Source organism: Paramormyrops kingsleyae, chromosome 1, assembly GCF_048594095.1.
Source record: "Paramormyrops kingsleyae isolate MSU_618 chromosome 1, PKINGS_0.4, whole genome shotgun sequence".
Lineage (NCBI taxonomy): Eukaryota > Metazoa > Chordata > Actinopteri > Osteoglossiformes > Mormyridae > Paramormyrops > Paramormyrops kingsleyae.
In genome coordinates, this window is record NC_132797.1 from 25,282,881 (window position 1) to 25,304,498 (window position 21,618).

The 21,618-nt window shown below is 44.4% G+C and overlaps 41 non-coding genes across 41 annotated transcripts; all 41 read right to left on the minus strand.

Annotated features, from left to right (window-relative positions):
* Window positions 1–1,067: 1,067 nt before the first annotated feature.
* On the minus strand, window positions 1,068–1,156 carry trnay-gua (transfer RNA tyrosine (anticodon GUA)). Its single transcript is given in 2 exon segments — window positions 1,068–1,103; window positions 1,120–1,156. It is a non-coding gene; the product is annotated as a tRNA-Tyr (tRNA).
* Window positions 1,157–1,779: 623 nt separating this feature from the next.
* Window positions 1,780–1,868, minus strand: trnay-gua (transfer RNA tyrosine (anticodon GUA)). The gene is given in 2 exon segments: window positions 1,780–1,815; window positions 1,832–1,868. It is a non-coding gene; the product is annotated as a tRNA-Tyr (tRNA).
* An 81-nt stretch (window positions 1,869–1,949) lies between these two features.
* Window positions 1,950–2,038, minus strand: trnay-gua (transfer RNA tyrosine (anticodon GUA)). Its single transcript is given in 2 exon segments — window positions 1,950–1,985; window positions 2,002–2,038. It is a non-coding gene; the product is annotated as a tRNA-Tyr (tRNA).
* A 281-nt stretch (window positions 2,039–2,319) lies between these two features.
* trnay-gua (transfer RNA tyrosine (anticodon GUA)) lies at window positions 2,320–2,408 on the minus strand. The gene is given in 2 exon segments: window positions 2,320–2,355; window positions 2,372–2,408. It is a non-coding gene; the product is annotated as a tRNA-Tyr (tRNA).
* An 89-nt stretch (window positions 2,409–2,497) lies between these two features.
* Window positions 2,498–2,586, minus strand: trnay-gua (transfer RNA tyrosine (anticodon GUA)). The gene is given in 2 exon segments: window positions 2,498–2,533; window positions 2,550–2,586. It is a non-coding gene; the product is annotated as a tRNA-Tyr (tRNA).
* Window positions 2,587–2,675: 89 nt separating this feature from the next.
* On the minus strand, window positions 2,676–2,764 carry trnay-gua (transfer RNA tyrosine (anticodon GUA)). Its single transcript is given in 2 exon segments — window positions 2,676–2,711; window positions 2,728–2,764. It is a non-coding gene; the product is annotated as a tRNA-Tyr (tRNA).
* An 89-nt stretch (window positions 2,765–2,853) lies between these two features.
* trnay-gua (transfer RNA tyrosine (anticodon GUA)) lies at window positions 2,854–2,942 on the minus strand. The gene is given in 2 exon segments: window positions 2,854–2,889; window positions 2,906–2,942. It is a non-coding gene; the product is annotated as a tRNA-Tyr (tRNA).
* Window positions 2,943–3,201: 259 nt separating this feature from the next.
* Window positions 3,202–3,290, minus strand: trnay-gua (transfer RNA tyrosine (anticodon GUA)). The gene is given in 2 exon segments: window positions 3,202–3,237; window positions 3,254–3,290. It is a non-coding gene; the product is annotated as a tRNA-Tyr (tRNA).
* Window positions 3,291–3,379: 89 nt separating this feature from the next.
* On the minus strand, window positions 3,380–3,468 carry trnay-gua (transfer RNA tyrosine (anticodon GUA)). Its single transcript is given in 2 exon segments — window positions 3,380–3,415; window positions 3,432–3,468. It is a non-coding gene; the product is annotated as a tRNA-Tyr (tRNA).
* Window positions 3,469–3,893: 425 nt separating this feature from the next.
* On the minus strand, window positions 3,894–3,982 carry trnay-gua (transfer RNA tyrosine (anticodon GUA)). The gene is given in 2 exon segments: window positions 3,894–3,929; window positions 3,946–3,982. It is a non-coding gene; the product is annotated as a tRNA-Tyr (tRNA).
* Window positions 3,983–4,071: 89 nt separating this feature from the next.
* On the minus strand, window positions 4,072–4,160 carry trnay-gua (transfer RNA tyrosine (anticodon GUA)). The gene is given in 2 exon segments: window positions 4,072–4,107; window positions 4,124–4,160. It is a non-coding gene; the product is annotated as a tRNA-Tyr (tRNA).
* Window positions 4,161–4,605: 445 nt separating this feature from the next.
* trnay-gua (transfer RNA tyrosine (anticodon GUA)) lies at window positions 4,606–4,694 on the minus strand. Its single transcript is given in 2 exon segments — window positions 4,606–4,641; window positions 4,658–4,694. It is a non-coding gene; the product is annotated as a tRNA-Tyr (tRNA).
* An 81-nt stretch (window positions 4,695–4,775) lies between these two features.
* trnay-gua (transfer RNA tyrosine (anticodon GUA)) lies at window positions 4,776–4,864 on the minus strand. Its single transcript is given in 2 exon segments — window positions 4,776–4,811; window positions 4,828–4,864. It is a non-coding gene; the product is annotated as a tRNA-Tyr (tRNA).
* A 267-nt stretch (window positions 4,865–5,131) lies between these two features.
* Window positions 5,132–5,220, minus strand: trnay-gua (transfer RNA tyrosine (anticodon GUA)). The gene is given in 2 exon segments: window positions 5,132–5,167; window positions 5,184–5,220. It is a non-coding gene; the product is annotated as a tRNA-Tyr (tRNA).
* An 89-nt stretch (window positions 5,221–5,309) lies between these two features.
* Window positions 5,310–5,398, minus strand: trnay-gua (transfer RNA tyrosine (anticodon GUA)). Its single transcript is given in 2 exon segments — window positions 5,310–5,345; window positions 5,362–5,398. It is a non-coding gene; the product is annotated as a tRNA-Tyr (tRNA).
* A 1,160-nt stretch (window positions 5,399–6,558) lies between these two features.
* On the minus strand, window positions 6,559–6,647 carry trnay-gua (transfer RNA tyrosine (anticodon GUA)). The gene is given in 2 exon segments: window positions 6,559–6,594; window positions 6,611–6,647. It is a non-coding gene; the product is annotated as a tRNA-Tyr (tRNA).
* Window positions 6,648–6,736: 89 nt separating this feature from the next.
* Window positions 6,737–6,825, minus strand: trnay-gua (transfer RNA tyrosine (anticodon GUA)). Its single transcript is given in 2 exon segments — window positions 6,737–6,772; window positions 6,789–6,825. It is a non-coding gene; the product is annotated as a tRNA-Tyr (tRNA).
* Window positions 6,826–7,982: 1,157 nt separating this feature from the next.
* Window positions 7,983–8,071, minus strand: trnay-gua (transfer RNA tyrosine (anticodon GUA)). Its single transcript is given in 2 exon segments — window positions 7,983–8,018; window positions 8,035–8,071. It is a non-coding gene; the product is annotated as a tRNA-Tyr (tRNA).
* Window positions 8,072–8,160: 89 nt separating this feature from the next.
* trnay-gua (transfer RNA tyrosine (anticodon GUA)) lies at window positions 8,161–8,249 on the minus strand. The gene is given in 2 exon segments: window positions 8,161–8,196; window positions 8,213–8,249. It is a non-coding gene; the product is annotated as a tRNA-Tyr (tRNA).
* Window positions 8,250–8,516: 267 nt separating this feature from the next.
* trnay-gua (transfer RNA tyrosine (anticodon GUA)) lies at window positions 8,517–8,605 on the minus strand. The gene is given in 2 exon segments: window positions 8,517–8,552; window positions 8,569–8,605. It is a non-coding gene; the product is annotated as a tRNA-Tyr (tRNA).
* Window positions 8,606–9,228: 623 nt separating this feature from the next.
* trnay-gua (transfer RNA tyrosine (anticodon GUA)) lies at window positions 9,229–9,317 on the minus strand. The gene is given in 2 exon segments: window positions 9,229–9,264; window positions 9,281–9,317. It is a non-coding gene; the product is annotated as a tRNA-Tyr (tRNA).
* A 259-nt stretch (window positions 9,318–9,576) lies between these two features.
* trnay-gua (transfer RNA tyrosine (anticodon GUA)) lies at window positions 9,577–9,665 on the minus strand. Its single transcript is given in 2 exon segments — window positions 9,577–9,612; window positions 9,629–9,665. It is a non-coding gene; the product is annotated as a tRNA-Tyr (tRNA).
* A 1,335-nt stretch (window positions 9,666–11,000) lies between these two features.
* trnay-gua (transfer RNA tyrosine (anticodon GUA)) lies at window positions 11,001–11,089 on the minus strand. The gene is given in 2 exon segments: window positions 11,001–11,036; window positions 11,053–11,089. It is a non-coding gene; the product is annotated as a tRNA-Tyr (tRNA).
* Window positions 11,090–11,534: 445 nt separating this feature from the next.
* trnay-gua (transfer RNA tyrosine (anticodon GUA)) lies at window positions 11,535–11,623 on the minus strand. The gene is given in 2 exon segments: window positions 11,535–11,570; window positions 11,587–11,623. It is a non-coding gene; the product is annotated as a tRNA-Tyr (tRNA).
* An 89-nt stretch (window positions 11,624–11,712) lies between these two features.
* Window positions 11,713–11,801, minus strand: trnay-gua (transfer RNA tyrosine (anticodon GUA)). The gene is given in 2 exon segments: window positions 11,713–11,748; window positions 11,765–11,801. It is a non-coding gene; the product is annotated as a tRNA-Tyr (tRNA).
* An 89-nt stretch (window positions 11,802–11,890) lies between these two features.
* On the minus strand, window positions 11,891–11,979 carry trnay-gua (transfer RNA tyrosine (anticodon GUA)). Its single transcript is given in 2 exon segments — window positions 11,891–11,926; window positions 11,943–11,979. It is a non-coding gene; the product is annotated as a tRNA-Tyr (tRNA).
* A 267-nt stretch (window positions 11,980–12,246) lies between these two features.
* trnay-gua (transfer RNA tyrosine (anticodon GUA)) lies at window positions 12,247–12,335 on the minus strand. Its single transcript is given in 2 exon segments — window positions 12,247–12,282; window positions 12,299–12,335. It is a non-coding gene; the product is annotated as a tRNA-Tyr (tRNA).
* A 445-nt stretch (window positions 12,336–12,780) lies between these two features.
* On the minus strand, window positions 12,781–12,869 carry trnay-gua (transfer RNA tyrosine (anticodon GUA)). The gene is given in 2 exon segments: window positions 12,781–12,816; window positions 12,833–12,869. It is a non-coding gene; the product is annotated as a tRNA-Tyr (tRNA).
* A 267-nt stretch (window positions 12,870–13,136) lies between these two features.
* Window positions 13,137–13,225, minus strand: trnay-gua (transfer RNA tyrosine (anticodon GUA)). Its single transcript is given in 2 exon segments — window positions 13,137–13,172; window positions 13,189–13,225. It is a non-coding gene; the product is annotated as a tRNA-Tyr (tRNA).
* Window positions 13,226–13,492: 267 nt separating this feature from the next.
* trnay-gua (transfer RNA tyrosine (anticodon GUA)) lies at window positions 13,493–13,581 on the minus strand. The gene is given in 2 exon segments: window positions 13,493–13,528; window positions 13,545–13,581. It is a non-coding gene; the product is annotated as a tRNA-Tyr (tRNA).
* Window positions 13,582–14,204: 623 nt separating this feature from the next.
* trnay-gua (transfer RNA tyrosine (anticodon GUA)) lies at window positions 14,205–14,293 on the minus strand. The gene is given in 2 exon segments: window positions 14,205–14,240; window positions 14,257–14,293. It is a non-coding gene; the product is annotated as a tRNA-Tyr (tRNA).
* Window positions 14,294–14,382: 89 nt separating this feature from the next.
* Window positions 14,383–14,471, minus strand: trnay-gua (transfer RNA tyrosine (anticodon GUA)). Its single transcript is given in 2 exon segments — window positions 14,383–14,418; window positions 14,435–14,471. It is a non-coding gene; the product is annotated as a tRNA-Tyr (tRNA).
* An 89-nt stretch (window positions 14,472–14,560) lies between these two features.
* On the minus strand, window positions 14,561–14,649 carry trnay-gua (transfer RNA tyrosine (anticodon GUA)). Its single transcript is given in 2 exon segments — window positions 14,561–14,596; window positions 14,613–14,649. It is a non-coding gene; the product is annotated as a tRNA-Tyr (tRNA).
* Window positions 14,650–15,272: 623 nt separating this feature from the next.
* Window positions 15,273–15,361, minus strand: trnay-gua (transfer RNA tyrosine (anticodon GUA)). The gene is given in 2 exon segments: window positions 15,273–15,308; window positions 15,325–15,361. It is a non-coding gene; the product is annotated as a tRNA-Tyr (tRNA).
* An 89-nt stretch (window positions 15,362–15,450) lies between these two features.
* Window positions 15,451–15,539, minus strand: trnay-gua (transfer RNA tyrosine (anticodon GUA)). Its single transcript is given in 2 exon segments — window positions 15,451–15,486; window positions 15,503–15,539. It is a non-coding gene; the product is annotated as a tRNA-Tyr (tRNA).
* A 445-nt stretch (window positions 15,540–15,984) lies between these two features.
* trnay-gua (transfer RNA tyrosine (anticodon GUA)) lies at window positions 15,985–16,073 on the minus strand. Its single transcript is given in 2 exon segments — window positions 15,985–16,020; window positions 16,037–16,073. It is a non-coding gene; the product is annotated as a tRNA-Tyr (tRNA).
* Window positions 16,074–16,518: 445 nt separating this feature from the next.
* On the minus strand, window positions 16,519–16,607 carry trnay-gua (transfer RNA tyrosine (anticodon GUA)). The gene is given in 2 exon segments: window positions 16,519–16,554; window positions 16,571–16,607. It is a non-coding gene; the product is annotated as a tRNA-Tyr (tRNA).
* A 267-nt stretch (window positions 16,608–16,874) lies between these two features.
* Window positions 16,875–16,963, minus strand: trnay-gua (transfer RNA tyrosine (anticodon GUA)). The gene is given in 2 exon segments: window positions 16,875–16,910; window positions 16,927–16,963. It is a non-coding gene; the product is annotated as a tRNA-Tyr (tRNA).
* Window positions 16,964–17,230: 267 nt separating this feature from the next.
* Window positions 17,231–17,319, minus strand: trnay-gua (transfer RNA tyrosine (anticodon GUA)). The gene is given in 2 exon segments: window positions 17,231–17,266; window positions 17,283–17,319. It is a non-coding gene; the product is annotated as a tRNA-Tyr (tRNA).
* Window positions 17,320–17,764: 445 nt separating this feature from the next.
* Window positions 17,765–17,853, minus strand: trnay-gua (transfer RNA tyrosine (anticodon GUA)). The gene is given in 2 exon segments: window positions 17,765–17,800; window positions 17,817–17,853. It is a non-coding gene; the product is annotated as a tRNA-Tyr (tRNA).
* A 267-nt stretch (window positions 17,854–18,120) lies between these two features.
* On the minus strand, window positions 18,121–18,209 carry trnay-gua (transfer RNA tyrosine (anticodon GUA)). The gene is given in 2 exon segments: window positions 18,121–18,156; window positions 18,173–18,209. It is a non-coding gene; the product is annotated as a tRNA-Tyr (tRNA).
* Window positions 18,210–21,618: the final 3,409 nt, after the last annotated feature.

A 21,618-nucleotide genomic window follows, 5' to 3' on the forward strand; every position in this document is an offset into this window, starting at 1 on the left:
ATCTCCAGTATAACTCCCTCAATGGACTCTGGTAAAAAGAGTTGGAAGCTGGACTTGATGTCATCCACACGAGATGTCGCATACCGTGTTGGCCCTGGTGTCATCTTTATGATGTTTTCCACTCTCGCTCTACTTCCTCTGTCCTGGGGGGATGAAGACCAGAGCAAGTGTCCACTCTTGGACTGGAATGTCTCCTCAGGTGCCTGTTCTTCAGGTGCCTCTCCCTCTCCATCTGTTGACTGGTCAGTCTCCTCAAAGTCTGGATGAAAATCTGTGTTGTCTTCCACTTCTGAGACATCCTCCTCTATCTCTGCTTCAATTTCAGTGCCCTCTTCATCATGTCCAAAAACCTGGACCAGAACCTCTTCGACAGATAACCGCTTGCTCAGTCGCCTACTCATTGTGCTCAGAGTAAAAGGAGTGCAAGGCAAACATCAAGCTATATATATATGGGGTCTGTGTGAAGATGATGCATAGATTAGTCTGGACGGTGTGGTTCACGTGGAGGACAGGCACATAAGCGCGGGAAAGAGATGGGTTCACATAACAGACACCTGTCTAGTCTGTGTGAAGATATGATACATTGTTTCATCAGGAAGTTGGTTCACATGGGAAGATCGGCACATAAGCGCGGGAAAGACGTGTACCCGCAAAAGACATAGTTCAGTCTGAAATGTGTGTGTGATTGAGTGATTGAGTGAGTGAGAGAGAGTTGGGGTGGTGTGTATGGGGATGTTTTCTGTCTGATGGATGAATATAGACTGGATACCCATTCATTTCCTACGGCGGTCACCTTTGACCGGGAACACCACAGGTGTAACAAGGTTGATTAAAACACTCAAAATTCAATGAAAGAGGTGATCATCACTTTTATATGTTCAAGTGCATAATGTGGAGGATATCATAAGGCCTTGAGGCAATCAGATGTAAAACACAATATTTATGAATGTTTTAAGTTGTAAATCGGTCAGATTTTACCCGAACACGACAGGAAGGTTAAACGCAACCGATGACACACAGACACACAATAAACTATGAACATAATAAATGACTAAAAGTACATAAGTTCCTTCGAGCCGGAGTTGAACCAGCGACCTAAGGATGGCCATCATACTACATCTACAGTCCTCCGCTCTGCCAGCTGAGCTATCGAAGGAGCAGTACATTAAGTCAGTGTAGAATGTGGGTTTAATAAATATTTTCTGTTGCTTGTGAGCAAGCTTGGCATCGTGAAAATGATACAAATACTTCGAGCCGGAGTTGAACCAGCTACCTAAGGATAGCCATCATACTGTATCTACAGTTCTCCACTCTGCCAGCTGAGCTATCGAAGGAGCAGTCTATTCAGCAAGTGTAGAATGTGGGTTTAATAAATATTGTCTGTTGCTTGTGAGCAGACTTGGCATTGAGAAAATAATACAAGTCCATCGAGCCAGAGTTGACCCAGCTACCTAAGAATAGCCATCATACTATATCTACAGTCCTCCGCTCTGCCAGCTGAGCTATCGAAGGAGCAGTACCTTAAGTAAGTGTAGAATGTGGGTTTAATAAATATTTTCCGGTTCATGTGAGCAAGCTTGGCATCGTGAAAATGATACAAATCCTTTGAGCCGGAGTTGAACCAGCGACCTAAGGATAGCCATCATACTATATCTACAGTCCTCCGCTCTGCCAGCTGAGCTATCGAAGGAGCCGTACATTCAATAAGTATAGAATGTGGGTTTAATAAATATTGTCTGTTGCTTGTGAGCAAGCTTGGCATCGTGCAAATGATACAAGTCCTTCGAGCCGGAGTTGAACCAGCGACCTAAGGATAGCCATCATACTACATCTACAGTCCTCCGCTCTGCCAGCTGAGCTATCGAAGGAGCAGTCTGTTCAGTAAGTGTAGAATGTGGGTTTAATAAATATTGTCTGTTGCTTGTGAGCAATCTTGACAATGATGCAGTTCCTTCGAGCCGGAGTTGAACCAGCGACCTAAGGATAGCCATCATACTATAACTACAGTCCTCCGCTCTGCCAGCTGAGCTATCGAAGGGGTAGTCTGTGGTGTTAGTGTATAATGTGGGTTTAGTGTATAATGTGGGTTTAATAAAAATTGTCTGTTGCTTGTGAGCAAACTTGGCATCGTGAAAATGATACAAGTCCTTCGAGCCGGAGTTGATCCAGCGACCTAAGGATAGCCATCTAACTATATCTACAGTCCTCCGCTCTGACAGCTGAGCTATCGAAGGAGCAGTCTGTTCAGTAAGTGTAGAATGTGGGTTTAATATTGTCTGTTGCTTGTGAGCAAACTTGGCATCGTGAAAATGATGCAGCTCCTTCGAGCCGGAGTTGAACCAGCGACCTAAGGATGGCCATCATACTACATCTACAGTCCTCCGCTCTGCCAGCTGAGCTATCGAAGGAGCAGTCTATTCAGTGAGTGTAGAATGTGGGTTTAATAAATATTGTCTGTTGCTTGTGAGCAGACTTGGCATTGAGAAAAAGATACAAGTCCTTCGAGCCAGAATTGAACCAGCGACCTAAGGATGGCCATCATACTACATCTACAGTCCTCCGCTCTGCCAGCTGAGCTATCGAAGGAGCAGTACATTCAGTAAGTGTAGAATGTGGGTTTAATAAATATCGTCTGTTGCTTGTGAGCAAACTTGGCATTGTGAAAATGATGCAGCTCCTTCGAGCCGGAGTTGAACCAGCGACCTAAGGATGGCCATCATACTCTATCTACAGTCCTCCGCTCTGCCAGCTGAGCTATCGAAGGAGCAGTCCATTTAATAAGTGTAGAATGTGGGTTTAATAAATATTGTCTGTTGCTTGTGAGCAAACTTGGCATCGTGAAAATGATGCAGTTTCTTCGAGCCGGAGTTGAACCAGCGACCTAAGGATAGCCATCATACTATATCTACAGTCCTCCGCTCTGCCAGCTGAGCTATCGAAGGAGTAGTCTGTGGTGTTAGTGTATAATGTGGGTTTAATAAAAATTGTCTGTTGCTTGTGAGCAAACTAGGCATTGTGAAATTGATGCAGCTCCTTCAAGCCGGAGCTGAACCAGCGACCTAAGGATAGCCATTATATTATATCTACAGTCCTCCGCTCTGCCAGCTGAGCTATCGAAGGAGCAGTACATTCAATAAGTGTAGAATGTTGGTTTAATAAATATTGTCTGTTGCTTGTGAGCAATCTTGACAATGATGCAGTTCCTTCGAGCCGGAGTTGAACCAGCGACCTAAGGATAGCCATCATACTATAACTACAGTCCTCCGCTCTGCCAGCTGAGCTATCGAAGGAGTAGTCTGTGGTGTTAGTGTAGAATGTGGGTTTAATAAATATTGTCTGTTGCTTGTGAGCAAACTTGGTATCGTGAAAATGATGCATCTCCTTCGAGCTGGAGTCGAACCAGCGACCTAAGGATGGCCATTATACTACATCTACAGTCCTCCGCTCTGCCAGCTGAGCCATCGAAGGAGCAGTACATTAAGCAAGTGTAGAATGTGGGTTTAATAAATATGGTCTGTTCCTTGTGAGCAAGCTTGGCATCGTGAAAATGATACAAATCCTTCGAGCCGGAGTTGAACCAGCGACCTAAGGATAGCCATCATACTGTACCTACAGTCCTCCGCTCTGCCAGCTGAGCAATCGAAGGAGCAGTCCGTTTAATAAGTGTAGAATGTGGGTTTAATAAATATTGTCTGTTGCTTGTGAGCAAACTTGGCATCGTGAAAAGTTGAACCAGCTACCTAAGGATGACCATCACACTACATCTACAGTCCTCCGCTCTGCCAGCTGAGCTATCGAAGGAGCAGTACATTAAGTCAGTGTAGAATGTGGGTTTAATAAATATTTTCCGGTTCTTGTGAGCAAGCTTGGCATCGTGAAAATGATGATACAAATCCTTCGAGCCGGAGTTGAACCAGCGACCTAAGGATAGCCATCATACTATATCTACAGTCCTCCGCTCTGCCAGCTGAGCTATCGAAGGAGCCGTACATTCAATAAGTATAGAATGTGGGTTTAATAAATATTGTCTGTTGCTTGTGAGCAAGCTTGGCATCGTGAAAATGATACAAGTCCTTCGAGCCGGAGTTGAACCAGCGACCTAAGGATAGCCATCATACTATATCTACAGTCCTCCGCTCTGCCAGCTGAGCTATCGAAGGAGCAGTCTGTGGTGTTAGTGTATAATGTGGGTTTAATAAATATTGTCTGTTGCTTGTGAGCAAACTTGGCATCGTGAAAATGATACAAATCCTTTGAGCCAGACTTGAACCAGCGACCTAAGGATAGTCATCATACTATATCTACAGTCTTCCGCTCTGCCAGCTGAGCTATCGAAGGAGCAGTCTTTTCAGTTGGTGTAGAATGTGGGTTTAATAAATATTGTCTGTTGCTTGTGAGCAAACTTGGCATCGTGAAAATGATGCAGTTCATTCGAGCCGGAGCTGAACCAGCGACCTAAGGATGGCCATCATACTACATCTACAGTCCTCCGCTCTGCCAGCTGAGCTATCGAAGGAGCAGTCTGTTCAGTAAGTGTAGAATGTGGGTTTAATAAATATTGTCTGTTGATTGTGAGCAAGCTTGGCATCGTGAAAATGATACAAGTCCTTCGAGCCGGAGTTGAACCAGCGACCTAAGGATAGCCATCTTATTATATCTACAGTCCTCCGCTCTGCCAGCTGAGCTATCGAAGGAGCAGATTGTTCAGTAAGTGTAGAATGTCGGTTTAATAAATATTGTCTGTTGCTTGTGAGCAATCTTGACAATGATGCAGTTCCTTCGAGCCGGAGTTGAACCAGCGACCTAAGGATATCCATCATACTATAACTACAGTCCTCCGCTCTGCCAGCTGAGCTATCGAAGGAGTAGTCTGTGGTGTTAGTGTATAATGTGGGTTTAATAAAAATTGTCTGTTGCTTGTGAGCAAACTTGGCATCGTGAAAATGATACAAGTCCTTCATGCCGGAGTTGATCCAGCAACCTAAGCATAGTCATCATACTATAGCTACAGTCCTCCGCTCTGCCAGCTGAGCTATCGAAGGAGCAGTCTGTTCAGTAAGTGTAGAATGAGGGTTTAATAAATATTGTCTGTTGCTTGTGAGCAAACTTGGCATCGTGAAAATGATGCAGCTCCTTCGAGCTGGAGTCGAACCAGCGACCTAAGGATGGCCATTATACTACATCTACAGTCCTCCGCTCTGCCAGCTGAGCCATCGAAGGAGCAGTACATTAAGCAAGTGTAGAATGTGGGTTTAATAAGTATGGTCTGTTCCTTGTGAGCAAGCTTGGCATCGTGAAAATGATACAAATCCTTCGAGCCGGAGTTGAACCAGCGACCTAAGGATAGCCATCATACTGTATCTACAGTCCTCCGCTCTGCCAGCTGAGCTATCGAAGGAGCAGTCCATTTAATAAGTGTAGAATGTGGGTTTAATAAATATTGTCTGTTGCTTGTGAGCAAACTTGGCATCGTGAAAATGATGCACTTTCTTCGAGCCGGAGTTGAACCAGCTACCTAAGGATGACCATCACACTACATCTACAGTCCTCCGCTCTGCCAGCTGAGCTATCGAAGGAGCAGTACATTAAGTCAGTGTAGAATGTGGGTTTAATAAATATTTTCCGGTTCTTGTGAGCAAGCTTGGCATCGTGAAAATGATGATACAAATCCTTCGAGCCGGAGCTGAACCAGCGACCTAAGGATAGCCATCATACTATATCTACAGTCCTCCGCTCTGCCAGCTGAGCTATCGAAGGAGCCGTACATTCAATAAGTATAGAATGTGGGTTTAATAAATATTGTCTGTTGCTTGTGAGCAAACTTGGCATCGTGAAAATGATGCAGTTCATTCGAGCCGGAGCTGAACCAGCGACCTAAGGATGGCCATCATACTACATCTACAGTCCTCCGCTCTGCCAGCTGAGCTATCGAAGGAGCAGTCTGTTCAGTAAGTGTAGAATGTGGGTTTAATAAATATTGTCTGTTGCTTGTGAGCAAGCTTGGCATCGTGAAAATGATACAAGTCCTTCGAGCCGGAGTTGAACCAGCGACCTAAGGATAGCCATCATACTATATCTACAGTCCTCCGCTATGCCAGCTGAGCTATCGATGGAGTAGTCTGCGGTGTTAGTGTAGAATGTGGGTTTAATAAATATTGTCTGTAACTTGTGAGCAAACTTGGCATCGTGAAAATGATACAAGTCCTTCGAGCCGGAGTTGAACCAGCTACCTAAGGATAGCCATCATACTGTATCTACAGTCCTCCACTCTGCCAGCTGAGCTATCGAAGGAGCAGTCTATTCAGTAAGTGTAGAATGTGGGTTTAATAAATATTGTCTGTTGCTTGTGCACAAGCTTGGCATCGTGAAAATGATGCCATTCCTTCGAGCCGGAGTTGAACCAGCTACCTAAGGATAGCCATCATACTGTATCTACAGTCCTCCACTGTGCCAGCTGAGCTATCGAAGGAGCAGTCTATTCAGTAAGTGTAGAATGTGGGTTTAATAAATATTGTCTGTTGCTTGTGCGCAAGCTTGGCATCGTGAAAATGATGCCGCTCCTTCGAGCCGGAGTTGAACCAGCGACCTAAGAATGGCCATCATACTACATCTACAGTCCTCCGCTCTGCCAGCTGAGCTATCGAAGGAGCAGTACATTAAGTAAGTGTTGAATGTGGGTTTAATAAATATTTTCCGGTTCTTGTGAGCAAGCTTGGCATCGTGAAAATGATACAAATCCTTCAAGCCGGAGTTGAACCAGCGACCTAAGGATAGCCATCATACTATATCTACAGTCCTCCGCTCTGCCAGCTGAGCTATCGAAGGAGTAGTCTGCGGTGTTAGTGTAGAATGTGGGTTTAATAAATATTGTCTGTTGCTTGTGAGCAAACTTGGCATCGTGAAAATGATGCAGTTCATTCGAGCCGGAGCTGAACCAGCGACCTAAGGATGGCCATCATACTATATCTACAGTCCTCCGCTCTGCCAGCTGAGCTATCGAAGGAGCAGTCTGTGGTGTTAGTGTATAATGTGGGTTTAATAAATATTGTCTGTTGCTTGTGAGCAAACTTGGCATCGTGAAAATGATACAAATCCTTTGAGCCGGACTTGAACCAGCGACCTAAGGATAGTCATCATACTATATCTACAGTCTTCCGCTCTGCCGGCTGAGCTATCGAAGGAGCAGTCTTTTCAGTCGGTGTAGAATGTGGGTTTAATAAATATTGTCTGTTGCTTGTGAGCAAACTTGGCATCGTGAAAATGATGCAGTTCATTCGAGCCGGAGCTGAACCAGCGACCTAAGGATGGCCATCATACTACATCTACAGTCCTCCGCTCTGCCAGCTGAGCTATCGAAGGAGCAGTCTGTTCAGTAAGTGTAGAATGTGGGTTTAATAAATATTGTCTGTTGCTTGTGAGCAAGCTTGGCATCGTGAAAATGATACAAGTCCTTCGAGCCGGAGTTGAACCAGCGACCTAAGGATAGCCATCATACTATATCTACAGTCCTCCGCTATGCCAGCTGAGCTATCGATGGAGTAGTCTGCGGTGTTAGTGTAGAATGTGGGTTTAATAAATATTGTCTGTAACTTGTGAGCAAACTTGGCATCGTGAAAATGATACAAGTCCTTCGAGCCGGAGTTGAACCAGCTACCTAAGGATAGCCATCATACTGTATCTACAGTCCTCCACTCTGCCAGCTGAGCTATCGAAGGAGCAGTCTATTCAGTAAGTGTAGAATGTGGGTTTAATAAATATTGTCTGTTGCTTGTGCACAAGCTTGGCATCGTGAAAATGATGCCATTCCTTCGAGCCGGAGTTGAACCAGCTACCTAAGGATAGCCATCATACTGTATCTACAGTCCTCCACTGTGCCAGCTGAGCTATCGAAGGAGCAGTCTATTCAGTAAGTGTAGAATGTGGGTTTAATAAATATTGTCTGTTGCTTGTGCGCAAGCTTGGCATCGTGAAAATGATGCCGCTCCTTCGAGCCGGAGTTGAACCAGCGACCTAAGAATGGCCATCATACTACATCTACAGTCCTCCGCTCTGCCAGCTGAGCTATCGAAGGAGCAGTACATTAAGTAAGTGTTGAATGTGGGTTTAATAAATATTTTCCGGTTCTTGTGAGCAAGCTTGGCATCGTGAAAATGATACAAATCCTTCAAGCCGGAGTTGAACCAGCGACCTAAGGATAGCCATCATACTATATCTACAGTCCTCCGCTCTGCCAGCTGAGCTATCGAAGGAGTAGTCTGCGGTGTTAGTGTAGAATGTGGGTTTAATAAATATTGTCTGTTGCTTGTGAGCAAACTTGGCATCGTGAAAATGATGCAGTTCATTCGAGCCGGAGCTGAACCAGCGACCTAAGGATGGCCATCATACTATATCTACAGTCCTCCGCTCTGCCAGCTGAGCTATCGAAGGAGCAGTCTGTTCAGTAAGTGTAGAATGTGGGTTTAATAAATATTGTCTGTTGCTTGTGAGCAAACTTGGCTTCGTGAAAATGATGCAGTTCCTTCGAGCCGGAGTTGAACCAGCAACCTAAGGATGGCCATCATACTACATCTACAGTCCTCCGCTCTGCCAGCTGAGCTATCGAAGGAGCAGTACATTAAGTCAGTGTAGAATGTGGGTTTAATAAATATTGTCTGTTGCTTGTGAGCAAGCTTGGCATCGTGAAAATGATACAAATACTTTGAGCCGGAGTTGAACCAGCAACCTAAGGATAGCCATCATACTGTATCTACAGTGCTCCACTCTGCCAGCTGAGCTATCGAAGGAGCAGTCTATTCAGTGAGTGTAGAATGTGGGTTTAATAAATATTGTCTGTTGCTTGTGAGCAGACTTGGCAATGAGAAAATAATACAAGTCCTTCGAGCCAGAGTTGACCCAGCTACCTAAGGATAGCCATCATACTATATCTACAGTCCTCCGCTCTGCCAGCTGAGCTATCGAAGGAGCAGTACATTAAGTAAGTGTAGAATGTGGGTTTAATAAATATTTTCCGGTTCATGTGAGCAAGCTTGGCATCGTGAAAATGATACATATCCTTCGAGCCGGAGTTGAACCAGCGACCTAAGGATAGCCATCATACTATATCTACAGTACTCCGCTCTGCCAGCTGAGCTATCGAAGGAGCCGTACATTCAATAAGTATAGAATGTGGGTTTAATAAATGTTGTCTGTTGCTTGTGAGCAAGCTTGGCATCGTGAAAATGATACAAGTCCTTCGAGCCGGAGTTGAACCAGCGACCTAAGGATAGCCATCATACTATATCTACAGTCCTCCGCTCTGCCAGCTGAGCTATCGAAGGAGCAGTCTGTTCAGTAAGTGTAGAATGTGGGTTTAATAAATATTGTCTGTTGCTTGTGAGCAATCTTGACAATGATGCAGTTCCTTCGAGCCAGAGTTGAACCAGCGACCTAAGGATAGCCATCATACTATATCTACAGTCCTCCGCTCTGCCAGCTGAGCTATCGAAGGAGCCGTTCATTCAATAAGTATAGAATGTGGGTTTAATAAATATTGTCTGTTGCTTGTGAGCAAGCTTGGCATCGTGAAAATGATACAAGTCCTTCGAGCCGGAGTTGAACCAGCGACCTAAGGATAGCCATCATACTATATCTACAGTCCTCCGCTCTGCCAGCTGAGCTATCGAAGGTGCAGTCTGTGGTGTTAGTGTATAATGTGGGTTTAATAAATATTGTCTGTTGCTTGTGAGCAAACTTGGCATCGTGAAAATGATACAAATCCTTTGAGCCGGACTTGAACCAGCGACCTAAGGATAGTCATCATACTATATCTACAGTCTTCCGCTCTGCCAGCTGAGCTATCGAAGGAGCAGTCTTTTCAGTCGGTGTAGAATGTGGGTTTAATAAATATTGTCTGTTGCTTGTGAGCAAACTTGGCATCGTGAAAATGATGCAGTTCATTCGAGCCAGAGCTGAACCAGCGACCTAAGGATGGCCATCATACTACATCTACAGTCCTCTGCTCTGCCAGCTGAGCTATCGAAGGAGCAGTCTGTTCAGTAAGTGTAGAATGTGGGTTTAATAAATATTGTCTGTTGCTTGTGAGCAAGCTTGGCATCGTGAAAATGATACAAGTCCTTCGAGCCGGAGTTGAACCAGCGACCTAAGGATAGCCATCATACTATATCTACAGTACTCCGCTCTGCCAGCTGAGCTTTCGAAGGAGTAGTCTGTGGTGTTAGTGTATAATGTGGGTTTAATAAATATTGTCTGTTGCTTGTGAGCAAACTTGGCATCGTGAAAATGATACAAGTCCTTCGAGCCGGAGTTGAACCAGCTACCTAAGGATAGCCATCATACTGTATCTACAGTCCTCCACTCTGCCAGCTGAGCTATCGAAGGAGCAGTCTGTTCAGTAAGTGTAGAATGTGGGTTTAATAAATATTGTCTGTTGCTTGTGAGCAAACTTGGCATCGTGAAAATGATGCAGTTCCTTCGAGCCGGAGCTGAACCAGCGACCTAAGGATGGCCATCATACTACATCTACAGTCCTCCGCTCTGCCAGCTGAGCTATCGAAGGAGCAGTACATTAAGTCAGTGTAGAATGTGGGTTTAATAAATATTGTCTGTTGCTTGTGAGCAAGCTTGGCATCGTGAAAATGATACAAATACTTTGAGCCGGAGTTGAACCAGCAACCTAAGGATAGCCATCATACTGTATCTACAGTCCTCCACTCTGCCAGCTGAGCTATCGAAGGAGCAGTCTATTCAGTGAGTGTAGAATGTGGGTTTAATAAATATTGTCTGTTGCTTGTGAGCAGACTTGGCATTGAGAAAATAATACAAGTCCTTCGAGCCAGAGTTGACCCAGCTACCTAAGGATAGCCATCATACTATATCTACAGTCCTCCGCTCTGCCAGCTGAGCTATCGAAGGAGCCGTACATTCAATAAGTATAGAATGTGGGTTTAATAAATATTGTCTGTTGCTTGTGAGCAAGCTTGGCATCGTGAAAATGATACAAGTCCTTCGAGCCGGAGTTGAACCAGCGACCTAAGGATAGCCATCATACTATATCTACAGTCCTCCGCTCTGCCAGCTGAGCTATCGAAGGAGTAGTCTGTGGTGTTAGTGTAGAATGTGGGTTTAATAAATATTGTCTGTTGCTTGTGCGCAAGCTTGGCATCGTGAAAATGATACAAGTCCTTCGAGCCGGAGTTGAACCAGCTACCTAAGGATAGCCATCATACTGTATCTACAGTCCTCCACTCTGCCAGCTGAGCTATCGAAGGAGCAGTCAATTCAGTAAGTGTAGAATGTGGGTTTAATAAATATTGTCTGTTGCTTGTGCGCAAGCTTGGCATCGTGAAAATGATGCCACTCCTTCGAGCCGGAGTTGAACCAGCTACCTAAGGATAGCCATCATACTGTATCTACAGTCCTCCACTCTGCCAGCTGAGCTATCGAAGGAGCAGTCTATTCAGTAAGTGTAGAATGTGGGTTTAATAAATATTGTCTGTTGCTTGTGCGCAAGCTTGGCATCGTGAAAATGATGCCGCTCCTTCGAGCCGGAGTTGAACCAGCGACCTAAGGATGGCCATCATACTACATCTACAGTCCTCCGCTCTGCCAGCTGAGCTATCGAAGGAGCAGTACATTAAGTAAGTGTAGAATGTGGGTTTAATAAATATTTTCCGGTTCTTGTGAGCAAGCTTGGCATCGTGAAAATGATACAAATCCTTCGAGCCGGAGTTGAACCAGCGACCTAAGGATAGCCATCATACTATATCTACAGTCCTCCGCTCTGCCAGCTGAGCTATCGAAGGAGCCGTACATTCAATTATTATAGAATGTGGGTTTAATAAATATTGTCTGTTGCTTGTGAGCAAGCTTGGCATCGTGAAAATGATACAAGTCCTTCGAGCCGGAGTTGAACCAGCGACCTAAGGATAGCCATCATACTATATCTACAGTCCTCCGCTCTGCCAGCTGAGCTATCGAAGGAGTAGTCTGCGGTGTTAGTGTAGAATGTGGGTTTAATAAATATTGTCTGTTGCTTGTGAGCAAACTTGGCATCGTGAAGATTATACAAGTCCTTTGAGCCGGAGTTGAACCAGCGACCTAAGGATAGTCATCATACTATATCTACAGTCTTCCACTCTGCCAGCTGAGCTATAGAAGGAGCCGTACATTCAATAAGTATAGAATGTGGGTTTAATAAATATTGTCTGTTGCTTGTGAGCAAGCTTGGCATCGTGAAAATGATACAAGTCCTTCGAGCCGGAGTTGAACCAGCGACCTAAGGATAGCCATCATACTATATCTACAGTCCTCCGCTCTGCCAGCTGAGCTATCGAAGGAGTAGTGTGCAGTGTTAGTGTAGAATGTGGGTTTAATAAATATTGTCTGTTGCTTGTGAGCAAACTTGGCATCGTGAAGATTATACAAGTCCTTTGAGCCGGAGTTGAACCAGCGACCTAAGGATAGTCATCATGCCATATCTACAGTCTTCCACTCTGCCAGCTGAGCTATCGAAGGAGCAGTCTGTTCAGTAGGTGTAGAATGTGGGTTTAATAAATATTGTCTGTTGCTTGTGAGCAGACTTGGCATTGTGAAAATGATACAAGTCCTTCGAGCCGGAGTTGAACCAGCGACCTAAGGATAGCCATCATACTATATCTACAGTCTTCCGCTCTGCCAGCTGAGCTATTGAAGGAGCAGTACATTCAATAAGTGTAGTACGTGGGTTTAATAAATATTGTCTGTTGCTTGTGAGCAAGCTTGGCATCGCGAGAATGATACAAGTCCTTCGAGCCGGAGTTGAACCAGCGACCTAAGGATAGCCATCATACTATATCTACAGTCCTCCGCTCTGCCAGCTGAGCTATCGAAGGAGGAGTCTGTGGTGTTAGTGTATAATGTGGGTTTAATAAATATTGTCTGTTGCTTGTGAGCAAACTTGGCATCGTGAAAATGACACAAGCCCTTCCAGCCGGAGTTGAACCAGCGACCTACGGATAGCCATCATACTATATCTACAGTCCACCGCTCTGCCAGCTGAGCTATCGATGGAGCAGTCTGGTCAGTACGTGTAGAATGTGGGTTTAATAAATATTGTCTGTTGCTTGTGAGCAAACTTGGCATCGTGAAAATGATGCAGCTCCTTCGAGCCGGAGTTGAACCAGCGACCTAAGGATGGCCATCATACTACATCTACAGTCCTCCGCTCTGCCAGCTGAGCTATCGAAGGAGCAGTACATTAAGCAAGTGTAGAATGTGGGTTTAATAAATATTGTCTGTTGCTTGTGAGCAAGCTTGGCATCGTGAAAATGATACAAATCCTTCAAGCCGGAGTTGAACCAGCGACCTAAGGACAGCCATCATACTGTATCTACAGTCCTCCACTCTGCCAGCTGAGCTATCGAAGGAGCAGTCTATTCAGTAAGTGTAGAATGTGGGTTTAATAAATATTGTCTGTTGCTTGTGAGCAGACTTGGCATTGTGAAAATGATACAAGTCCTTCGAACCGGAGTTGAACCAGCGACCTAAGGATAGTCATCATACTATATCTACAGTCCTCCGCTCTGCCAGCTGAGCTATCGAAGGAGCAGTACATTCAATAAGTGTAGAATGTGGGTTTAATAAATATTGTCTGTTGCTTGTGAGCAAGCTTGGCATCGTGAAAATGATACAAGTCATTCGAGCCGTAGTTGAACCAACGACCTAAGGATAGCCATCATACTATATCTACAGTCCTCCGCTCTGCCAGCTGAGCTATCGAAGGAGTAGTCTGCGGTGTTAGTGTAGAATGTGGGTTTAATAAATATTGTCTGTTGCTTGTGCGCAAGCTTGGCATCGTGAAAATGATACAAGTCCTTCGAGCCGGAGTTGAACCAGCTACCTAAGGATAGCCATCATACTGTATCTACAGTCCTCCACTCTGCCAGCTGAGCTATCGAAGGAGCAGTCAATTCAGTAAGTGTAGAATGTGGGTTTAATAAATATTGTCTGTTGCTTGTGCGCAAGCTTGGCATCGTGAAAATGATGCCACTCCTTCGAGCCGGAGTTGAACCAGCTACCTAAGGATAGCCATCATACTGTATCTACAGTCCTCCACTCTGCCAGCTGAGCTATCGAAGGAGCAGTCTATTCAGTAAGTGTAGAATGTGGGTTTAATAAATATTGTCTGTTGCTTGTGCGCAAGCTTGGCATCGTGAAAATGATGCCGCTCCTTCGAGCCGGAGTTGAACCAGCGACCTAAGGATGGCCATCATACTACATCTACAGTCCTCCGCTCTGCCAGCTGAGCTATCGAAGGAGCAGTACATTAAGTAAGTGTAGAATGTGGGTTTAATAAATATTTTCCGGTTCTTGTGAGCAAGCTTGGCATCGTGAAAATGATACAAATCCTTCGAGCCGGAGTTGAACCAGCGACCTAAGGATAGCCATCATACAATATCTACAGTCCTCCGCTCTGCCAGCTGAGCTATCGAAGGAGCCGTACATTCAATTATTATAGAATGTGGGTTTAATAAATATTGTCTGTTGCTTGTGAGCAAGCTTGGCATCGTGAAAATGATACAAGTCCTTCGAGCCGGAGTTGAACCAGCGACCTAAGGATAGCCATCATACTATATCTACAGTCCTCCGCTCTGCCAGCTGAGCTATCGAAGGAGTAGTCTGCGGTGTTAGTGTAGAATGTGGGTTTAATAAATATTGTCTGTTGCTTGTGAGCAAACTTGGCATCGTGAAGATTATACAAGTCCTTTGAGCCGGAGTTGAACCAGCGACCTAAGGATAGTCATCATACTATATCTACAGTCTTCCACTCTGCCAGCTGAGCTATCAAAGGAGCCGTACATTCAATAAGTATAGAATGTGGGTTTAATAAATATTGTCTGTTGCTTGTGAGCAAGCTTGGCATCGTGAAAATGATACAAGTCCTTCGAGCCGGAGTTGAACCAGCGACCTAAGGATAGTCATCATGCTATATCTACAGTCTTCCACTCTGCCAGCTGAGCTATCGAAGGAGCAGTCTGTTCAGTAGGTGTAGAATGTGGGTTTAATAAATATTGTCTGTTGCTTGTGAGCAATCTTGGCATCGTGAAAATGATGCAGTTCATTCGAGCCGGAGCTGAACCAGCGACCTAAGGATGGCCATCATACTACATCTACAGTCCTCCGCTCTGCCAGCTGAGCTATCGAAGGAGCAGTCTGTTCAGCAAGTGTAGAATGTGGGTTTAATAAATATTGTCTGTTGCTTGTGAGCAAACTTGGCATCGTGAAAATGATGCAGTTCCTTCGAGCCGGAGTTGAACCAGCGACCTAAGGATGGCCATCATACTACATCTACAGTCCTCCGCTCTGCCAGCTGAGCTATCGAAGGAGCAGTACATTAAGTCAGTGTAGAATGTGGGTTTAATAAATATTGTCTGTTGCTTGTGAGCAGACTTGGCATTGAGAAAATAATACAAGTCCTTCGAGCCGGAGTTGAACCAGCGACCTAAGGATAGCCATCATACTGTATCTACAGTCCTCCACTCTGCCAGCTGAGCTATCGAAGGAGCAGTCTATTCAGTGAGTGTAGAATGTGGGTTTAATAAATATTGTCTGTTGCTTGTGAGCAGACTTGGCATTGAGAAAATAATACAAGTCCTTCGAGCCAGAGTTGACCCAGCTACCTAAGGATAGCCATCATACTATATCTACAGTCCTCCGCTCTGCCAGCTGAGCTATCGAAGGAGCAGTACATTAAGTAAGTGTAGAATGTGGGTTTAATAAATATTTTCCGGTTCATGTGAGCAAGCTTGGCATCGTGAAAATGATACAAATCCTTCGAGCTGGAGTTGAACCAGCGACCTAAGGATAGCCATCATACTATATCTACAGTCTTCCGCTCTGCCAGCTGAGCTATCGAAGGAGCCATACATTCAATAAGTATAGAATGTGGGTTTAATAAATATTGTCTGTTGCTTGTGAGCAAGCTTGGCATCGTGAAAATGATACAAGTCCTTCGAGCCGGAGTTGAACCAGCGACCTAAGGATAGCCATCATACTATATCTACAGTCCTCCGCTCTGCCAGCTGAGCTATCGAAGGAGCAGTACATTCAATAAGTGTTGAATGTGGGTTTAATAAATATTGTCTGTTGCTTGTGAGCAAGCTTGGCATCGTGAAAATGATACAAGTCATTCGAGCCGTAGTTGAACCAACGACCTAAGGATAGCCATCATACTATATCTACAGTCCTCCACTCTGCCAGCTGAGCTATCGAAGGAGGAGTCTGTGGTGTTAGTGTATAATGTGGGTTTAATAAATATTGTCTGTTGCTTGTGAGCAGACTTGGCATTGTGAAAATGATACAAGTCCTTCGAGCCGGAGTTGAACCAGCGACCTAAGGATAGCCATCATACTATATCTACAGTCTTCCGCTCTGCCAGCTGAGCTATTGAAGGAGCAGTACATTCAATAAGTGTAGTACGTGGGTTTAATAAATATTGTCTGTTGCTTGTGAGCAAGCTTGGCATCGCGAGAATGATACAAGTCCTTCGAGCCGGAGTTGAACCAGTGACCTAAGGATAGCCATCATACTATATCTACAGTCCTCCGCTCTGCCAGCTGAGCTATCGAAGGAGGAGTCTGTGGTGTTAGTGTATAATGTGGGTTTAATAAATATTGTCTGTTGCTTGTGAGCAAACTTGGCATCGTGAAAATGACACAAGCCCTTCCAGCCGGAGTTGAACCAGCGACCTACGGATAGCCATCATACTATATCTACAGTCCACCGCTCTGCCAGCTGAGCTATCGATGGAGCAGTCTGGTCAGTACGTGTAGAATGTGGGTTTAATAAATATTGTCTGTTGCTTGTGAGCAAACTTGGCATCGTGAAAATGATGCAGCTCCTTCGAGCCGGAGTTGAACCAGCGACCTAAGGATGGCCATCATACTACATCTACAGTCCTCCGCTCTGCCAGCTGAGCTATCGAAGGAGCAGTACATTAAGCAAGTGTAGAATGTGGGTTTAATAAATATTGTCTGTTGCTTGTGAGCAAGCTTGGCATCGTGAAAATGATACAAATCCTTCAAGCCGGAGTTGAACCAGCGACCTAAGGACAGCCATCATACTGTATCTACAGTCCTCCACTCTGCCAGCTGAGCTATCGAAGGAGCAGTCTATTCAGTAAGTGTAGAATGTGGGTTTAATAAATATTGTCTGTTGCTTGTGAGCAGACTTGGCATTGTGAAAATGATACAAGTCCTTCGAACCGGAGTTGAACCAGCGACCTAAGGATAGTCATCATACTATATCTACAGTCCTCCGCTCTGCCAGCTGAGCTATCGAAGGAGCAGTACATTCAATAAGTGTAGAATGTGGGTTTAATAAATATTGTCTGTTGCTTGTGAGCAAGCTTGGCATCGTGAAAATGATACAAGTCATTCGAGCCGTAGTTGAACCAACGACCTAAGGATAGCCATCATACTATATCTACAGTCCTCCACTCTGCCAGCTGAGCTATCGAAGGAGGAGTCTGTGGTGTTAGTGTATAATGTGGGTTTAATAAATATTGTCTGTTGCTTGTGAGCAGACTTGGCATTGTGAAAATGATACAAGTCCTTCGAGCTGGAGTTGAACCAGCGACCTAAGGATAGCCATCATACTATATCTACAGTCTTCCGCTCTGCCAGCTGAGCTATTGAAGGAGCAGTACATTCAATAAGTGTAGTATGTGGGTTTAATAAATATTGTCTGTTGCTTGTGAGCAAGCTTGGCATCGCGAGAATGATACAAGTCCTTCGAGCCGGAGTTGAACCAGCGACCTAAGGATAGCCATCATACTATATCTACAGTCCTCCGCTCTGCCAGCTGAGCTATCGAAGGAGGAGTCTGTGGTATTAGTGTATAATGTGGGTTTAATAAATATTGTCTGTTGCTTGTGAGCAAACTTGGCATCGTGAAAATGACACAAGCCCTTCCAGCCGGAGTTGAACCAGCGACCTACGGATAGCCATCATACTATATCTACAGTCCACCGCTCTGCCAGCTGAGCTATCGATGGAGCAGTCTGGTCAGTACGTGTAGAATGTGGGTTTAATAAATATTGTCTGTTGCTTGTGAGCAAACTTGGCATCGTGAAAAGGATTCAACTCCTTCGAGCTGGAGTTGATCCAGCGACCTAAGGATAGCCATCATACTATATCTACAGTCCTCCGCTCTGCCAGCTGAGCTATCGAAGGAGCAGCTTGTTCAGTAAGTGTAGAATGTGGGTTTAATACAAATTGTCTGTTGCTTGTGAGCAAACTTGGCATCGTGAAAATAATACAAGTCCTTCGAGCTGGAGTTGAAGCAGCGACCTAAGGATAGCCATCATACTATATCTACAGTCCTCCGCTCTGCCAGCTGAGCTATCGAAGGAGCAGTCTGTTCAGTAAGTGTAGAATGTTGGTTTAATATATATTGTCTGTTGGTTGTGAGCAATCTTGGCATCGTGAAAATGATGCAGCTCCTTCGAGCCGGAGTTGAACCAGCGACCTATGGATAGTCATCATACTATATCTACAACAGTACAAATCCTATATCAACCCTATATTTTTACTTCCAAACAGTACCACACTGTGCCAACAAACAGTCATGGAAACATTTGCCTACCAGTAGCTTCCCTGTAGTCTCCTGGAAAGGGAGAGGACACCTATGCTGGGGTCGGGTCCTGCACCCTGGATCTTTTTTTGTATTTTTATATTTATTCATGGATATTTCAGAAACACCAGGTGCAACAGGACTTCAGGAGTGACTAAGGCCAAAATAATAAACAAAACACATCTACCGATGACGACCCAAATCTAAGTTAACCCTAAGTGTAACAAAAGGAGGAAACAAAACAACAACACTAAACTCTGACTCCAGACAGTAAACACCATGTTGCGCAAAAAACAAAAAGGCAGTCACTCCCTATGCACCATAACACACAGACACAATCCAAAATACAGTGTCCAAAGGGCCGAGCAAAAGAGTAGTCAGGAGGCAGGCGAGAGATCAAAGAAACCAGGAAAGAAATCAAACAAAAGCGAAAGTACAAACGGGCAAAACGAGAAATCAGAATCCGAAAATCAAAACGAGCAAGGGTCGCATGGCGGACAAGCTGCTGACAACAAGGCCTGTGGGCGGAGCTGAAAATGCAGCCGGCGAATGGCGATGAGGGTGGGAGGTCCGGAGAACCTGTAGGCATCCCCTTGAAACTTACGGCACGTAACACTTGATTGTGATTGTGAACACCTGCCGGGTTTGCTCTTGTGGGGGGGGGTGTTACGTGCTGTAAGTTTCAAGGGGATGCCTACAGGTTCTCCAGACCTCCCACCCTTGTTTAGTGTTGAAATGTACAAATGAGCTATAAACCCTATATTTTTACTTCCAATTTTGTTTGAAGACAAATGTAACAGACTTGAAGTTTTATTTATGTAAGAGAACAGGAATGTCTTTTATTGCACATCCCATCTTGGTCTCCTTTAAATCATGCACACATACATTTTATTTCTAGGGATAGACTTAAAGTAGACTTGTTTTAAGTGTCTGATCTTAGATAAATACACAGTGCACATTATGTATTCAAAATGGGCAAAACATTGCAGGCATTATTAATGGTAATGTAAAGCCTGTGCACCCTATTATGTTTCCTTGAATTAAATAATTTTCATTAAAGAGCAAAGATAAACAAATAATTTCTTTAGCTAAATAATTTTTAAAAACAAATGAAAATTATTTGATGGTTTAATTTAATTTCAATTAGTTTAAGAAGCCATATTTGTAATTTTTATTCATTTTATTTTCATATTTTATTTCAGTTTATGAACATGTTCTCTGATAGTTTTATGATAACTGGGAAGATGTGGCTACTCTGTGGAAAAAAAGAGTTTCAAACCAGCATCCTTCTGCCCAGAAGCACAAAGCTGTAGCCCACTGAGCCATACACCACCCCAAAATGATAGAGCTCCATTAGATTTATGTTACAACTTCTGCAGGGCCCGACAAGCAGCCTTCTCCTCAAGGACTTAACCTTGCGAGCTGGTCACTAGCTGAGTTTGTGCGGATTGGCCCTCCCAGCAAACCAGGTGCTCACCAGGGGCGGACTGGGACTAAAAAACAGCCCTGGACTTTCTCCCAAATAGGCCCACCAGCTAATACTAGTAATCAAGCTTTAGACAAACCCCAGATTTGTATGTTAAGTGTCAGTTCCACAATAGCCCACCACAGAAAGACAGAAACACATTGCACTTAAATGGAAAACAATGAGATTTTATTTAGCCCTCTTTCCCACTTGCTAGAATGTCACGAGTGTTAGGAGTGGATGGTTTGTTTTCCAGTTTCTTTCAATACCATGGTTTTCTGTCTAGCTGCAGAGATGACCTTACTACTGACAAGATAAAATCACAGCCATCTCGCAATAAATTTTTAGAGCATCTATATTTTTTATATAAAATATATTTTTCATCATGCAAGTCCAGTTAATAGATGCTGACTGGATGACTATAAGAATAAATGTAGAGTAGGCCTGTTGTTTTATGTTGAGGCCACTTACTAGTACCTCTTCCTCCCATGAAATTTCCTCTGCTGTCTGTCCCTTGTGACCAGTCTGTGGATGCTCAACAGGTTCAACTTTCACCTGGTCTTCAACACTCTTGCTGGGTGAATTAGTTGTTTTGATCTACATTACTGCTGCTGCTGGCAGTTAAACGGCAGCCAAAAAGCTCTGCGAGCTTTTTACATTTTGACGCATCATTTTCGAGAGACTTGGCTTTCTTTTCTTTTAACTTTTCCCATCCTCCTTTCTCCTTACGTTTTCGGCTTGCCATTATTCCCGCAGCTGCAACTTATGATTCGCTCTTTTTTGTTGGCTTTTACTGATGGATTTCACCGGACAAATGATCGTATTAGCGCCATCTGCTGTTAGCTGATTTCCTATTTAAGAGGAAAGGCTTATTGCCAGTCCGCCCCTGGTGCTCACTCTTCTGGGGGAGACATCGCCTCAGCAGCTCTGTTTCGATGTTGTGTTTGCCCAGTTGGATCTACACGTGGACCAGGAGGAGACGGACCTTCTCTAGCTCGCCGCCCCTACCCGCACCCCACTCCATTTTCCCAAGCCTCTGCAGATGATTCCCAGCTTTGGCCGTCCGCCCCAGATTCAGGAACGGCTGGGCCGTGGCCAAGAGACACTCCGTGTTATTGCCTTAAAATTGAGGAGGAGGGCTCGGATATCTGTGCTACACAATGTCTCTATTAGTCAGAGTTTGTAATCAAGCCTTTTATTAAACATAGGTGCTAATCAAAACTGTGTGCATCCTGTTTTTTTTTTACTGTATTGCTACATTTTAAATAAGACAAATGTAGACCAGGCAACATTTATACACCGGTTGATGACAGTAGAAGAGGAGTTAAGTCCATGGAGTTGCTGTTCTTGAATGAAACTTTACATTAGTCATGTAGTCTTCATCTCAACTCTCCATGGTTCCACCAGGGGTTGGCACCTCCCTTAGCTTATTTAATAAGATCAGTTCATGATGATCACTTGCCCAGAGGTGACTGCTGTAAGGTCAATCAAAGCTCTCTCCACCTGCTTTGTCTCTTTGGTAGCTATCAAGCAGAGGTTCTGAA